The sequence below is a fragment of the Bidens hawaiensis genome, unplaced genomic scaffold (assembly GCF_021521415.1).
Source record: "Bidens hawaiensis isolate Kalapana, Puna unplaced genomic scaffold, B.hawaiensis_p1.1 tig00000670_1, whole genome shotgun sequence".
In the NCBI taxonomy this organism is placed as follows: domain Eukaryota; kingdom Viridiplantae; phylum Streptophyta; class Magnoliopsida; order Asterales; family Asteraceae; genus Bidens; species Bidens hawaiensis.
In genome coordinates this window covers 1,567,584-1,584,208 of record NW_027491040.1, presented here as the reverse complement: position 1 = coordinate 1,584,208, position 16,625 = coordinate 1,567,584, and positions in this window count along the sequence as shown.

Sequence of the window (16,625 nt, the reverse complement as noted above, 5' to 3'; positions counted from 1 at the left end):
TGTCAAACCGTTACGAAACCTCGGACCGTCGGATTTTTGAAACCATTTTTCAAACTTGTTTTTACGTGGTTGTGAACAACTTGAACGTCTGGACCATCATAAAATCGAGTTTTACGGAGTCCACAATCGTTAAATTCGCCAACGGCACGTCGTTCGAAATCCTTACTGTCGCCGATTCAGATTCAGGCGAACTTAAGGTTTAGGCGAAGTTATCCGTAACTTCGCCTGAGGCTCAACTTCGCCTGGGGCGATGTTGTGGTGAGGCGAAGTTATCATTAACTTCGCCGGGACCTTTTAATTTTTTAATTATTAGACGAACTTAAAGATGAAGCGAAGTTGTTCCTAACTTCGCCCCAACTTTAACTTCGCCTATACAGATTTTATCACAACTTCGCACATGGTAACAAGCGAACTTGTGGTACGCCTTAATGTTTATCTAACTTGGTTCGTTTGTTGCAGATATGGCTTCTGTTGCCGGTGCTGGAGGTGCTGGAGGAGATGACGGAGGAGATAATCAGAGACAATTCTTCCCGGGTCACAACATGTTCATCACCTTAGACCCGGAAGCGAGTGGTGTGGAGGATTACCGCGAGATAATCACATTCCTCCTTCGCTCGAGGATATTCCACGCAATCACTACGACTCTGCCGATTTCCTTACCCAATATTGAGGATTTCTGGCAGACGGTGGAATACAATTTCCGTGTTGAGCCCCCGGTTATGAGAGCAACCATCAATAATCAAGAAGTTCAGTTCTCATCTGAACAAATACGGGTGGCGTTACGATTTGGAGAGGAGACTAGGGATGACCCTACGGAGTTTGTTGCTCCGTTTCGCGATGGAGCATTTCTAAGAATGGGCTATTCTGGTCCATTGGGCGATACACAACGGAGGAAGGGTTTCCTACTTGATCAGTGGCGCTTCCTCATGCACGTTATGATTGTCTGCATGTCTGGGAGGAAGGCGGGCACTGATGGTATGGGTGCGACCATGCAGTCCGCAATGACTGCTCTGACTTATAACAAACATTATAGCTTTAGTCAGATGGTCTTTTACGAAATTGATAGACAGAGAAGAGCGATGGCCCGTGAAAGGTTCATCATGTATCCAAGATTCATTCAGATGATCTTGAATCATGTTGCTCCCACGTTGCCTCAACGACGCCCAATACGATACGTGGAGAATGTGAGCAAACGTATCTTCGCTCAATGCCGCACATCCAGTGCGAGGAGCAAGCCTGAACTGCGTCCAAGGCATACTCCACTCTTTGGGTACTTAATAAACCCGGGGTATGTGCCAGCTCGTGGGGATGAGTTCAGAGACCCTCAACCACGACAGGTAGGAGCACCTCGAGATGTACCTGCTGTGCCTGTTGTGTCGGCTGAGGAGGATGTAGACCTTGATGCTGCATTTGGCGGCCAAGGATTCTTCGACATGGACCGGTTTGATCCGCAAGAAGAGGTGCAGGTCTCTGCTGCACAGGTTCGGGAAGTGAATGTTACTAGAGCAGCTACGACGGTGGCTGACTCAGATCTTGATGATGTTATGGATGAGGCGAGAAGGATGTTGGTGACACGAGAAAGAACATTTGGCAAGAGGAAGAGAACAGTTGATGATAGCGAGTCAGAAGAAGAAGAGGATATTCACAAGCTGATTAGACGATCAAGACGTGAAAGGACAGGTGCAGGTATGGGAGCTGGAGAGACTTCAAGAGTTGTACGTTTTGCTCCATCCGCACTGTCAGGTATGTCGATTGTTCCTACATCACTACAGGTCACAGGTTTAAGCGCCGCGGATGTTCCCGTGGTGGCTACATCATCAGCTTTTGGCATCCCAATCACTCCTATCCAGCTGACGATTCCGGAGATTGTGTCTTTACCACCTCCAATGCTTACTCCTTCAGAGGTGGTGGCACAATTTGTAGAGTCGACAGTCGTTGCAACTGCAGGGTTGTCGGTCACGATACCACCTGCGGTTACGTCCACAACTGCTTCTGATGTCCCGGTTAAATTCGAGATCCCTGCTGAGTATACTCAAGACACATCTAACATGAGGTTTGATTTCGATGCAACTCTCTCAGACTCGGAGAGAATAGCTGCACTTGAGCGGGTCGTGGCTGAACAATCAAGGGTGAATCTTGTCCAGACCCAGGCTATTCAGCGCCTTGTAGCAGAGAATCAACTACAGTCGTCCCTCCTGATTGAACATGGAAGAATTATAGATGATATGAAGGAGTTCTTGGCATCTCAGGGGGAGACAGGCTGTAAAGGCGACGAGTTAAGGACAAAGAAGAGGAATGACAAAGACGATGATCCCAATGCATCGAAAGATGCAGGTGGTGAGTTGCCAAGAACTACTCAAGCTCTTGGGACTTCCACAGCTCAGGGGGAGTCTGTAGGTGCAGTTGGTGGTGATGAGGTGGTGATGGTTGATGATGAAGATGATGTGATTGATGCTTTGAAAGAACTAGATGATGATATGCTAGATGATGATGTGATGTTTGATGATGATGTGCTGCCTATTGAGGAGATTGAGAAGACTGGCGCACAGATTGTGATTGAAGAAGATGTTGAAGAAGGTGAAATTGTAGAAGAAAATGTTGAACACGAGATCCCAGATATTGAGAAAGCCGATATGGGTAATGAGATGGAAAATGATGAGACTGAATGGGAAGAGCAGCCTAGGTGGAAGGAAGGCTATGCTCAGTGGTTCGTCAAAACGAAGAAACCAGCGGTCCCTACAATGTTTAAGAAGAGTTACAATATTAAAGGCTATGCCGAAGCGAAGAAAGGGATTATTTGCTGGATCTATGATGAGCAGTTGAAGCTCTTTGTGATTAAACGGTATGACGGCGTTCAGTATTTTAAAAAATGTTAAGGTCGTTGAATACACTGCCGGAATGTGAAGTGAAAGACTTAGCCAGATTGGGGTTAATCAATCGAAATGACGATAATATGGCTAGAGTCATTGAGAAAATTGTATGGAGAGAGAGTATAAAAGAGAAGAAGTTTGAGCTGTTGAAACCGCAGAAGGGAAAACTTGTTGAAGACAAGGATAGAGGTTTGAGAGCTGATGGAAAACCTTGGATGGTCATGAAGTATAAACCGATCCGGTGCCTGAAAGAAGTACCGATGAAGACAATGCCCATGGATGTGCTTAAAGACCTAAAGTGGTGGTATGTGGATTGTGAGACAGCAGAGGCGGTGATGGAAGACGAGGACGAACAAGAGCTCCTAAGAGTTTACGATCCGATGCATTTGGTAAACTTATCGCAAGCTGATCTGAAGGTGCTTAATGAGAAGAAAATCTTTTATATTTCTGCTTGGAAGGACGAAGCGAGGAAGTATCAAAGAGTTGTGTCAGTTTATGTTAGAGAAGGAGTGCATGCGTGAAGATACAAGATTGAAGATTACGAGACAAGTGCTTAAAGATCAAGATATGAAGCTACTGCCAAGGGGGAGTCTGTTGGTGCATAGTGTCAGTAGTTCATAATCTAGTATCTGTAATCGAGTCTGTAATGTTTAATTATGTTTTGTATGTTTAAGCGAAGTTACTGACAAGTTCGCTTAACAGGCGTACTTGTTAGTCAAGCGAAGTTATGGACAACTTCGCCTGAACATGCCAGGCGAAGTTGTCGTGTATTTATATACCAGCTTAAGGCTTGGTTTAGAGTGAGTTGTTTAAGTTCGTTTCAGTAGTTCGAGTTCATTGTAACGTGAGGACGAGAGTCTGTAACAGTGATATTACGTCACGTGTTTGAGTTATAATATATAACGTGTGTTCGGTTATTCGTGTGTTTGTTTGGTTTGTGTTTTATACTCGTAACGATCTACGTAGGGATTCCGCACCTGAGTAGACCGATATATCTCGTGCGATCCGTCCAGGGAACCTACAGATGTATATGGAGACATGCACAACTCAGAATGATTCTCCACATTAAATCGAGGAGATTTAGTTTGTATCACTTCTACTTTTACGCACCATATAAAGCTACCATAACTTACAATGGCTGTTCTAGAGTCTTTTAGGCCTAATAACTTCACCAATTAAGCACACAGAATTAGTTTTTCTATCACTTTCCATGGTTGGATCAATTTTCTTTTAAACATTGTATTGAAACATCTTACGAAGTTATAGACTTGAAAAATTATATCATCTCCCCTAAAAAAAATTTAAATTCTATCGCCCCGATCAAGTCAAAGTCTTCAGGTAAACGGCCATCCTGAAGATCCAATGGATCAGCTGGACCGACCACATACGAGTACGTGTCCTTCTAACTAAGTATAAACGACTACTTTTCAGCGAAAGAATAAAAACCATCATAAACCGCCCCGGTCACTTTCAGTCATCCGGTTAATCGCTATCCTTATAATCTACTAGTAGAAGTAAGGACCAAACATATCCGAAGATGTGTCCTTCAAACTGAAGCAACCGACATAATTCTAAGCGATAGTGATGTTTTTTTTTTCTTTTTTTTTTTAAGAAAAACGGAAAACAAGGTTACTCGGGATTGATCATCCCATTAAGTTCAACAAGATTTTGAAAACGGGATCGGTCAAACGCTTTAGTAAAGATCGGTGAAATTATCCAACGAATCAACCTTTTCTAGCACAATTAATTTCTTCTCAGCACAATCCCATATAAAATGATGACGAATGTCAATATGTTTAGTTTTGCTGTGTTTGATGGGATTGTTAGTTACTGAGATTGCAGCAGTGTTATCAATGCAAATAGGGGTTTGAGTGAAATTCAGACCGTAATCGCGCAATTTCTGTTGTATCCAAAGAACCTGGGAGCAGCAGTTCGATGCTGCCATGTACTCTGCTTCGCAGGTGGAAATGGCTACTGAGGTCTGCTTTTTGCACTGCCACGACACCAATCTTCCTCCCAGAAACTGACATCCACCGGTTGTTGACTTCCTGTTCTGATTGCAACCTCCATAGTCAGAATCTGTGTAAGCTACCAAATCCAGTTCTCCCCTTTTCGTGTACCACAACCCCAACTTAGGCTTGCGTTTGAGATACCGCAATATTCTCTTCACTCCCTTCATGTGAGATTTCTTCGGGCTTGCCTGAAAACGAGCACAAAGACAAACTGCAAACATAATATCAGGTCTAGATGCAGTTAAATACATTAAAGAACCTATGATTGCTCGATATTGGGTGGGATCCACATCTTCATCACTGTCAGAATCAGCACCCAGTTTGTGGTTGATGCAAACTGGAGTATCAAATGGAGTGCTATTGTCCATCTTGAAGCGTTTGAGCACATCATGGACATATTTTGTTTGATGAATAAACATCCCATCTTTCTTCTGATCTACCTGCAATCCCAAAAAGTAAGTTAATTCACCCATGGCGCTCATTTCAAACCTCTTTTTCATGACTGCTTCAAATTCCTGACACATGGCGACTCTTGATGCAACAAAAATGATGTCGTCCACATAAACTTGAACGAGTAGAAGATCACCCCCTTTTCTCTTGACAAACAGCGTGCTATCGATCTTTCCTCTATCGAACCCATTATCAAGCAAGTAATCAGACAGAGTTGCGTACCAGGCACGAGGAACCTGATGTAGCCCATATAGAGCTTTACTCAGTTTGTACACATGATCAGGAAAATCTGGATCAGGGAAACCCAGAGGCTGTTCAACGTACACCACCTCATCAACTTTACCATTTAAAAAGGCACTTTTCACATCTAATTGGAACACTTTCATCTCTTTGTGTGCAGCAAATGCCAAAAATAGTCGAATTGCTTCCAATCTTGCAACATGAGCAAACACTTCGCTGTAGTCGATTCCATCTTGCTTATTAAACCCTTTTACTACCAGCCTTACCTTGTTCCTTATGATTATCCCTTTCTCATCTCTCTTATATTTAAAAACCCACTTTGTACCAATAGCATTTACATTCTCTAGTTTTTCAACTAATTTCCATATTTCCATCTTTTCGAACTGTGCTAACTCTTCTTGCATGGCTTCGACCCACGAACTATCCTTTAGAGCCATTTGATAATTCTTCGGTTCAACCTGGCTAATGAAGCAAGTGTACAAGCATTCATTTATGATACCCGTGTCTTTAATGCTTGCGTAAACACATGTGTGTTCATCCAAGCTTCTTCTTGTTTGAACACCGTCAGACAGATTACCTATCACGTTCCCCAAAGGGTGATTTTTGTGAATTGCAGTAGTCTGAATCAGACCGACTTCCAGATTGTTTTCTAAATTCTAAGAGAGTTCATCAGTGGGTGATTGATGTTGAGAGTGAAATGGGTTGTAGAATTCTTCTTCAGTAGAGGCAGCAGGAGTATCAACGGCACTTGACGAGGAAGGTTGACTTTCGTCGTATTGCGGACGTTGCACAATATTCTCCTCCTCGTCATACAGAATCTGTGAAGCAATTTTGTCATCAACTTCTGCAAAACCCAAGTAAGGCATATTAAAAGATTTGAATAGTTTATCATAGTCGAAAGCTTCATTAGGTCCCGTGCTAGGCTTTGGTGATTTGTAACTCGTAATGTCAGTGTTACATACCACCTCAACCTTGCTGTTCGATAAATTAAAGACTCTTCTGTTGGGTGTCCCAACAACATATCCGATTAAAATACCTTCGTCGGCTTTTTCACCAAATTTTGAGTTTGTCTTTAATATCGTACATGGGGACCCGAAAGGTTCAAGACCCTTCAGGTTTGGCTTTCTACCATGCATGAGTTCATAGCAAGTTTTATTTAAACTTTTAACAGTTAAAACACGATTAAGGATATAACAGGCTGTGGTAACAGCTTCAGCCCAGAACACCACGGGAAGTTTAGCATCTGCCAGCATGGTTCTGGCTCCTTCAATTAGCGTTCTATTCTTCGTCTCAGCTACCCCATTTTGTTGCGGAGTATACAGGGCGCTGTATTGATGGTCTATCCCTTTCTGTAAGCAGAACATCTCCATCTGGTAGTTCTTGAACTCTGTACCATTATCATTCTTGATGTACTTAACCTTTCGCCCAACAATATTTTCAACCTTGGTAATCAAGTTAATTACCAACTGAACTGTCTCATCTTTTGCCTTCAGAAAGTATACCCAAGAGTATCGAGAGTAGTCATCGGTTACAACCAAGCAGTATGATGTTCCACCTAGACTCTTTACATTCACGGGACCAAAGAGATCCATGTGAAGTAGGTCTAGGGTACTGACAATTGAGTTAACCTTCTTGGAGTGATGAGGTTTTATGTGTTGTTTTCCCTTCTTGCATGACAAGCATTGATCTTCAAAGTTAAAATTCTTTAAGGGAACAACAAGCACCAGCCCATTCTTGACAATGTAATTCATCTTGCGAAGATGTATATGTCCCATTCTTCGATGCCATAACTCTAACTCAGACTCAGTTGCCTTTGACAGAAGACATGATTCTCCTGTTGTCATCTCAGTTGACCTCATATCCATTACATACGTATTCTTTTCTCTTGGAGCTCTCATTACCACCCATGCCTCTGGTATCTTGAAACCAGGATAAAGGACGATTGCCTCTTTTTTAGTAAAATGCACCGTGTATTCTTTGTCATAAATCTGAGATACACTCAGCAAGTTATGTTTCAATTCTTCTACAAAATTCACCTTCTCTAACTTCATTTTTCCATTCATCACAGTTCCAATACCACTGATTCTACCTCCACTCTCTCCAGCGAAACTAACCCTACCACCTTGAACAGGTTTCCAATCACGTAACAAATTCTTGTTACCAGTCATGTGCCGGGAACAACCACTATCCACAACCCACGGATTGTTTACAGCCCTGTTCCACTGTTCCTGCACAATTAGAGAAAAAGATTAAAATCTTGGGACCCAAGACCTACTGGTCTTGGGTCGATTAAATCTATTGACCGGCATCCAGCACTTTGGTTGCCCAAAGTCAGTTTGAGAATGAATTCTGTAAGTTCTGAAAGGAAACCTTCTCGAGGATTGACTATGAGGCCATCCAAACCTTAGTGAATTAACTGAGTTATAATTGTTGGTTTTCTTGTTAACTGGGAAAAACTGAGACCGATTTCTTTGAAATCTTGGATTAGTCCAATATCTGAAATTTGATGAGTTCGCAATCTTACCTGTATTATAATTAAAATTCCTTTTATTCTCAGTTTTCAAAGGCCTCATACCTCTAAATATTCTCTGGTTTAGTGGACAATCAGCAATAAGGTGTCCTATTTGATTGCATCTGAAAAAACTTCTGTGTTCAACTTTCGTCTCAACAGTTGTTGCAGATGTCGAGATTGCATTACTACCCGTTTGTCTAACATATGGTGGGACGAACGGGTTTAGGGAAGAATTCTTTTCATCAGGCTTATATTCCTCCCCACGTTTTAGTAACACTACCTCTTCTTTTATCTCACCCGATTCGGATGACTTGTCCGAATTTGATGAGACAGGGCTAGGAACAGAAATCTCAACATTGGAAATTGGCTTACTCGTTTCGCTCTTATTAAATTCAGGTTCTTTAGTCGAAATTTTGACTGGAACTGTCTGACTAATCTCAACATCAGCAGATTTCTGATTACTAGGATTATAGGTATAGTTATTGTTATACGGTGGTGGAACTTCAGAAAATCCAATTCCCCCTTTGTTAACTGGGGAACGTTGAACACTTATGATGTGATTAAGCATTGTTGAAGAGTTTCTAAATTGTTCAATTTTTCTATTTAGTTCCACCACTTTTACCTGGTAATCAGCTATCTGTTTATCTCTTTCAGTAATCAGTTTGGTTTTTTCTTCTAACACTTCATAACTAAGATCAATTACTTGTATTTTATCAGCTAGACTTGCTTTAAGACTTCTGATATCCTTTTCACTAGCTTTTATTTTTACCGAGTAACTGTTTTCTCTAGTTTTAGTGTAGTGATGATCTTCTTTTAACTTTTTAAATTGTGCATCCAAACTAATAAACTGATTAGTTACTGTTTTCAATTGTTCAGACAGATTTTCACATTGTATACAATGAGGTTTAGAACTTACCTCAGAGAGCTGATCGTTCACTTCTGCCATATATGCTTGATTTTCTCCCGTCTCCCGCTCACTTCCTCCGGTTTCGATGTTTACCAAATTAGCCTGTTCGAACACTTCCTCAACTTGTATATTCCAGTTGTATCCACCATTCTGTCTAGATACCATAGCTCTATTCTCACTACCACCCCCATTCTGTTGTGCATGCCTGTTCTGACTTCGTTCGACTCTCTCATTTGTACATTCCTTAGCAAAGTGACCATTCTGTTGACAGTTGTAACATCGAACCTTTGATTTATCAAACCCTGGTCTTTCTCCAACGAACTTTCTACCCGTTTTCTTCATGAATCTCTTTACCCTTCTTACTATCATAGCCATCTGCCACTGCAGATCCATCTCCTCCAAATCATCAGCATCGATCTGATCATAGTCTTCATCCAAAGTTGCAGGGTCGACTATTTTACCTTTGATGTAGTTCTCATAAGATGCAATGAAGGATGCATAAAGAGCAAACTGTTGTTCAGCTGATTTAACACTCATGGGCATCTGTGAGTAGTTGTAGCTTAGGACATTTGACGAGAAATTTCCAGTTGTGGCTTGAGGTTTTGAAGGATTACTACCTCCAGCTACGAAACATACGTCGCCATCCATATTGAGAATCACATGACCATCACGAGTTGAGTTTGAATTTGATTCTCCCTTTGAGTAGTAGGCAGAGGATTCTGACTTTGAACTTGAACTTGAAGTGACTTTCGCACCATACATTCCCGGATCCTGAACCTGATCAGTTGGTGTCTCCTTCCGAACCATGTTAAGTTCAAAATTTCGTAACTTATTGACTGCTGTTTCCAAATCAATATTGGTAAATTCTTTATCCTCTCTCATCAAAACCGTATACATTTCCCATTTCGGTGGAAGAGCATCAAGAAGTTTCTCTACTATCTCTTCTTCTTTGTATTCAATGGAGTAATTACTGAGTTCGGTCATCAAGTGATAATATCTGGTGATGATATCGTCAAGTGATTCATTTTTCAAGTACTTGAATACAGAGAATTGGATTTTTAGCAGCTTTGTCTTGGATGCACGTATCCCCACATTACCTTCATAACGATTTTCTAGTGTTTCCCATAGCTCTCTAGCAGTTTTGTACTTCTTGAAGGTATGAAGAATCTCTTGTGGAAGAGCCATGGTTATTGCTGTATGAGCTTTACTCTCTGCCTCATACATTTTCTTTTCCTCCTCTTCCATCTTACTATACTTCTTAATTTGATCACGACCTTCAAACAAGGATGTTGGTGGAATGTATCCATCTTGAATGCAAACCCACATCTTAGCGTCTTGATACTTCACGTACTGTTCAAACCGATCTTTCCATGCAACGAAATCGGTGCATTTTTGGAGCTTTAGTTGCTGAACCGGCTTCAACCTCCATTTTTACCAGTTCTGTAATGTTTATCGAAGTCATAGTTGAAAGAAACACGTCTCGAAATACAAAGAAAGTATTTAATTTTTCTTTATTTTGAACAGTGATCAGATGGCGAAGTTGTGCTTAACTTCGCTTGAGCTTAACTTCGCCTACTTAACTTCGCTGCTTCTTCCTATCTTCGCTTGTCCTTAACTTCGCTTGCACTATAACTTCGTTTAACAACTTAACTTCGCTTAACTTCCCAACTTCGCTTTCTCTATAACTTCGCTTAAACCTTATAAGTTCGCTTAAACCCTACAAACGATGACGGCAACTTCGCCTGATGAACACAAGGGTTTTGCAGGTTTTAATTTGACGTATTGCGAGGTATGTGAATGTGTAATGGGTTATATTTGATGGTGGGAGATGGGTAAGACACAAAAACTAGGTATTTCAACGTAAACTCGTTCCGCGAATAGTCAAACGGAACGATCTTGACACCAGTGTGATAATCCCGAATCACACAATCACGAGGAGCAAAAGCTCTGATACCAATTGTAGGTTCCTAGCCGGATCTACACAGGAGTATCTCGTAACACGAGTGTGCGGAATCCCCACATAATACGATACGAGCGTAAGATATATAATACGTTGAGACGATACACAAACACACGTTACAATACTAATAAACACGTTGTATTGCAACTCTTCAACACGTGATCTTGAATATCACTTACACGTACTCCCCCAAAAAAAAAAACTCTTTCTAAACAAGCCGAAGTTAGGCATATATAGGCCTCGACAACTTCGCCTAACAGACTAGGCGAAGTTTTCTTAACTTCGCTTGTCCACAAGTTCGCTTACATCAGGCGAACTTGTGTGACACCATATCTAAAACCAAAACAACCAATCTAACACGATTACATACACATACAAAACACTAGATACTGAACTACTGACATTATGCACCAACATCACCTAACGAAGCATTTGAAGTCCTGTAGAAAGCTGCAAAGAAGAGTTTTGCTTGCAACCCACCAAGATCTACACCTACCCATAAATGAATACACCACGTTGATTCCAACACTCTTGTAACAGTACAGCTTGAAGCCCTTTCTAAAAAATTCGAACAACTCCAAGCCGAGCTATCAAAAACTAGACTCACCTGTGACACTTGTGGAGGGAGTCATAAGACAAGTGATTGCAAACAAGTCATTATGGCCATGGAAGATGTCTATTTCATCGCTCGACAGAACAACGCTTTCCGCAACAAGTACAATCAAAGATAGAGAAACCACCAGAATTTCATTTGGAAAGACGGAGGTAACACTCAACCCTTACCCGGATTCGAGAAAAGACCGATGAATCAACCCTTCCATCCTAAACCTCAATTTCAAGATCAAAGTTCTAGTAGCCATCAAAACACGAGCTAGTCAAAGATCGGAGATATGTTAATGCAACTCATGACCAAAACAAACGAAGCAGAGAAGAAGGCCGACTCAAGAGCTGTTGATATCAGCGGAGTGTTGTTAAAACATGAAGCCGATCTCAAAAGCTAACAAGCATCACTCCAGAATCTAGAAACTCAAATCGGACAAATTGCCCGACAATTATCCGAAAGACTACATGGCACTCTTCCAAGCAACACAATCACCAACCCGAATGCAACAACTAACGCTGTTACACTCAGAAGCGGTACAACTAATATTTCCTCACCAACTCCAGAACCAGTTATGGAAAAGGAATCCCCTGATAAAACACTAGAAAGACTGACCCCGACGGGCACCGTACAACTCAAGGAGCCAGTCAGAACTTATGTTCCACCCATTCCATACCTTGGAAGGCTGAAGCATGATTGATTGGAAGCTCAGTACGGGAAGTTTTTAGAACTCTTCAAACAACTCCATATCAACATCCCTTTCGTCGAAGCCATCGCTCAAATGCCAAAATATGCCAAGTTTCCCAAAGAAGTGCTGACAAACAAAAGGAAGCTGGAGGAACTTTCACATGTCACTCTAAGTGAATAATGTTCAGTAGTCCTCCAAAGTAAGCTGCCAACGAAAATGACCGATCCGGGGAGCTTTACTATCCCTTGTCTTATAGGAAATTTGTCTGTTGGCAATGCCCTGGCTGACCTAGGAGCTAGTATTAATTTAATGCCTTATGCGGTGTTTGAAAAACTTGGGATAGGAGAACCAAAACCCACCAACATGACCATTCAGTTAGCTGACCGATCCATTAAATATTCTCGGGGCATTGTTGAAAATATGCTTGTCAAAATTGACAAGTTTGTTTTCCCAGTAGATTTTGTGAATCTAGACATGGAGGAAGACAAAAGTGAACCTCTGATTTTAGGAAGACCCTTCTTAGCCACCGCAAAGACTATTATTGATGTTTGCACCGACAAGCTTACTCTCAGGGTCAATGACGAGACAATCACTTTTGACATAGGAAAATCTATGTAATATCCGCAACAGCACGATGACACACTATACTGTGTTGACATCATAGATTCCATCGTGAGTTGCTATATGCGAGATTCCTCCATCAATATACCACTAGAAACACAAGTCTTAGACAAAACACTCAACAAACCCATTTTAGAAAACGAAAATATCAAAAATGATTATCAGGAAACAGCAGAAGAATATATGAAATCACTGAATGCAATGAAAAATCAAAACCATCAATCGAAGAACCACCAGCCTTAGAATTAAAAGAACTACCAAATCATCTCGAATACGCCTTTTTAGAAGAAGATTCTCAACTCGCAGTAATTATTTCATCTCACCTTTCCAAAGAAGAGAAAGACAAACTTCTTAAGGTTCTTAAGAGCCATAAGAAGGCTATTGCATGGAAGATCATGGACATCAAAGGCATTAGTCCCTCCTTTTGTACTCACAAAATTCTCATGGAGGAGGAATACAAACCCGTGGTCCAACATCAAAGACGTCTCAATCCCTACATGCAAGAAGTGGTGAAGAAGGAAGTAATCAAACTGCTGGATGCTGGATTAATCAACCTAATCTCAGATTCACCTTGGGTTAGTCCCGTTCAAATAGTACCCAAGAAGGGAGAAATGACGGTCGTAATGAACGAGACGGACGAGCTGATACCAATGAGGACCTTCACAGGCTGGCGAGTTTGCATTGATTACCGGATGACACCAAAAGAAAAGATCACTTTCCACTTCCTTTCATCGATCAAATACTTGAGCGATTATCTGGAAAACTTTTCTACTGTTTTCTTGACGGATTTTCCGGATATTTCCAAATTCCTATTGCTCCTGAAGATCAGGAAAAAACCACCTTTACATATCCGTATGGAACCTTCGCCTACCGAAGAATGCCATTTGGACTATGTAATGCTCCAACCACCTTCCAACGTTGCATGGTGGCCATCTTTCATGAAATGATCAAAAACTCGATGGAAGTCTTCATGGATGACTTCTCAGTTTTTGGAGATTCCTTCGATCATTGTTTAAACAACCTCGACAAAATGTTGGCTAGGTGTGAAGAAGTAAACTTAGTACTCAACTGGGAAAAATGCCACTTTATGGTAAAGGAATGCATTGTTCTAGGTCACAAGATATCCCAAGCAGGACTAGAAGTTGATAGGGCCAAAATAGAAACCATATCCAAACTTCCCCCACAAACTTCAGTCAAAACCATTAGAAGTTTTCTAGGTCACGCAGGATTCTACCGCCGTTTCATAAAAGACTTTTCCAAAATTTCTAGACCTATGACCAAACTTCTGGAGAAAGACGCACCCTTCGTCTTCTCTGAAGAATGTGTTGAATCATTCAACATATTAAAATACAAATTTGTCAACGCACCAATCATGACTACACCCGATTGGACCCTTCCATTCGAAATCATGTGCAATGCAAGTGACTTTGCAGTTGGAGCCGTACTCGGACAACGCAAAGAAAAACATTTTCAACCAATTTACTATGCTAGTAAAACTCTTAATGATGCACAAGAAAACTACACCACAACAGAAAAAGAGTTATTAGCAATAGTTTTCGCCTTTGAAAAGTTTAGATCCTACAAAGTTCTTTCCAAAACCATAGTTTACACCGACCATGCCGCCATACGATACCTCTTCAACAAACAGGATGCCAAACCTAGACTTTTCAGATGGATCCTACTACTTCAAGAATTCGACATAGAAGTCAAAGACAAAAAGGGAGCAGAGAATGTCGCCGCAGACCACCTCTCACGTTTAGAATGCCCAGCTTCAGAAGAACTTCACAAAGAAATTATCAATGATAATTTCCCACATTAAATTCTCATGCACATTCAAGCCTTCATAAAAGAGAGAGATGAAAGTCATTGGTATGCCGACTTCGCAAACTACCTAGCTTGTAGAATCCTAAGAAAAGGACTTACCCATCAAAAGCGGAAGAAATTCTTCTCCGATCTTAAGTTTTACTTCTGGGAAGATCCATACCTGTTTAGGATAGGCGCTGACCAAGTTATTCGTAGGTGCATAGCAGGCAAGGAGGCCTTAGACGTTCTAAAACACTGCACTGATGGACCCACTAGTGGACACCAGAGTACCGCCACTACGGTCAGAAAAGTGTTTGATGCAGGATTTTTTTGGCCCACCATATACAAAGATACACATACTTTGATCCAAGTATGCGATGCTTGTCAAAGAGCCGGGAACATCTCATCCAAAAATGAGATGAGTCAAAAGGGCATTCAAATTTGTGAGATCTTTGATGTATGGGGAATAGATTTCATGGGCCCATTTCCTAACTCATTCGGAAACAAATACATCCTTGTAGCAGTCGATTACGTATCTAAATGGGTAGAGGCACAAGCCCTTCCCACTAACGATGCTCGAGTAGTTGTAAGATTTCTAAGAAAGCTACTTTCACGATTTGGTACTCCAAAGGCCCTAATCAGCGACAGAGGTACCCACTTCTGTAACGCATTAATGAACAAAGTCTTAGCACGATATGGGATTCACCACCGACTGGAAATACCATATCACCCTCAAACTAGTGGGCAAGAGGAAGTCTCAAATCGAGGAATTAAAAGGATTTTAGAAAGAACTATAGGAATGAATCGCAAAAATTGGGCAGAAAAGTTAGATGACGCCTTGTGGGCCCTCAGGACAGCTTACAAAACTACCATAGGAACGACACCCTTCAAACTCGTTTACGGGAAAACATGTCATCTACCAGGTAGAATTAAAACACAAAGCCTACTGGGCTCTCAGAGCAGTAAACTTTGATCTAACGTTCGCCGGCATAAACCGGGAAGATCAAATTAGTAAGCTCGAGGAACTGAGAGCATTGGCCTATGAAAATTCCTGGTCTTACAAGGAAAAGGCTAAACGCTTGCATGACGCCCATTTAAAAGGAAACAAGAAATTTCAAGCTGGCGACCGTGTACTATTATACAACGCTCGTTTACGTCTTTTCCCAGAAAAATTGAAATCTTGATGGACAGGTCCATACATAGTTGAATCAGTTTTTGACTATGGAACAGTTGATATCTCAAATTCAAATGGACAAAAGTACAAAGTAAATGGACATCGATTAAAACCATATATCGATGGACCATTTGAAGAAGTTATGGAAGTATTAGCCCTCTAACCCCCTGAATAAGAAATCAATGGAATAAGGTCTGGCCAAGACCTTCGCAAAACTAGGCCTTGTAAATACATAAGCATAAAAAAAACTAAAAGGCTAAAAACACGGGGGCGTGCATCCAAAAGCACAGTCCCGTGCCAAAAATTGCGGACCGGAATCTTCGCTGCAAAAATCTCAGTCAGACTGGTTTGTAACAGAATTGTCAGAGAGAAAACACGGGGGCGTGCTTCTAACAGCATGGGGCCGTTTTTAGTTGACTGGTTTGCTATAAAAGGCACCTCTTGCCAATGCATTCCTTGCATCAACCAAAACCAATACATTCCTCTCTGAAAAATTCAACATGCCTACTGAAATGAGTGAAGCAATTCCCGTTTCCCGATGCCAGAGAAACGATGCCTGCCATGTCTCCAAAACCGAGCTTCTCTTGAAACTTCAAGAACTCGTCAAGGAGTTCACCAAAATGAATCTTCTAAATGAAATTCGCCTTGTCCAACTCACCGAATCAGTGGAAAATATGAAAATGGAACTACGAGAAATCAATGAACAACTCTAGTTTCAAGTTCTCGGTTTTACGTACTTTCCACCACCAAGACCATTCAGAGAAGGAGAACCTTTCGGAGAAATCTA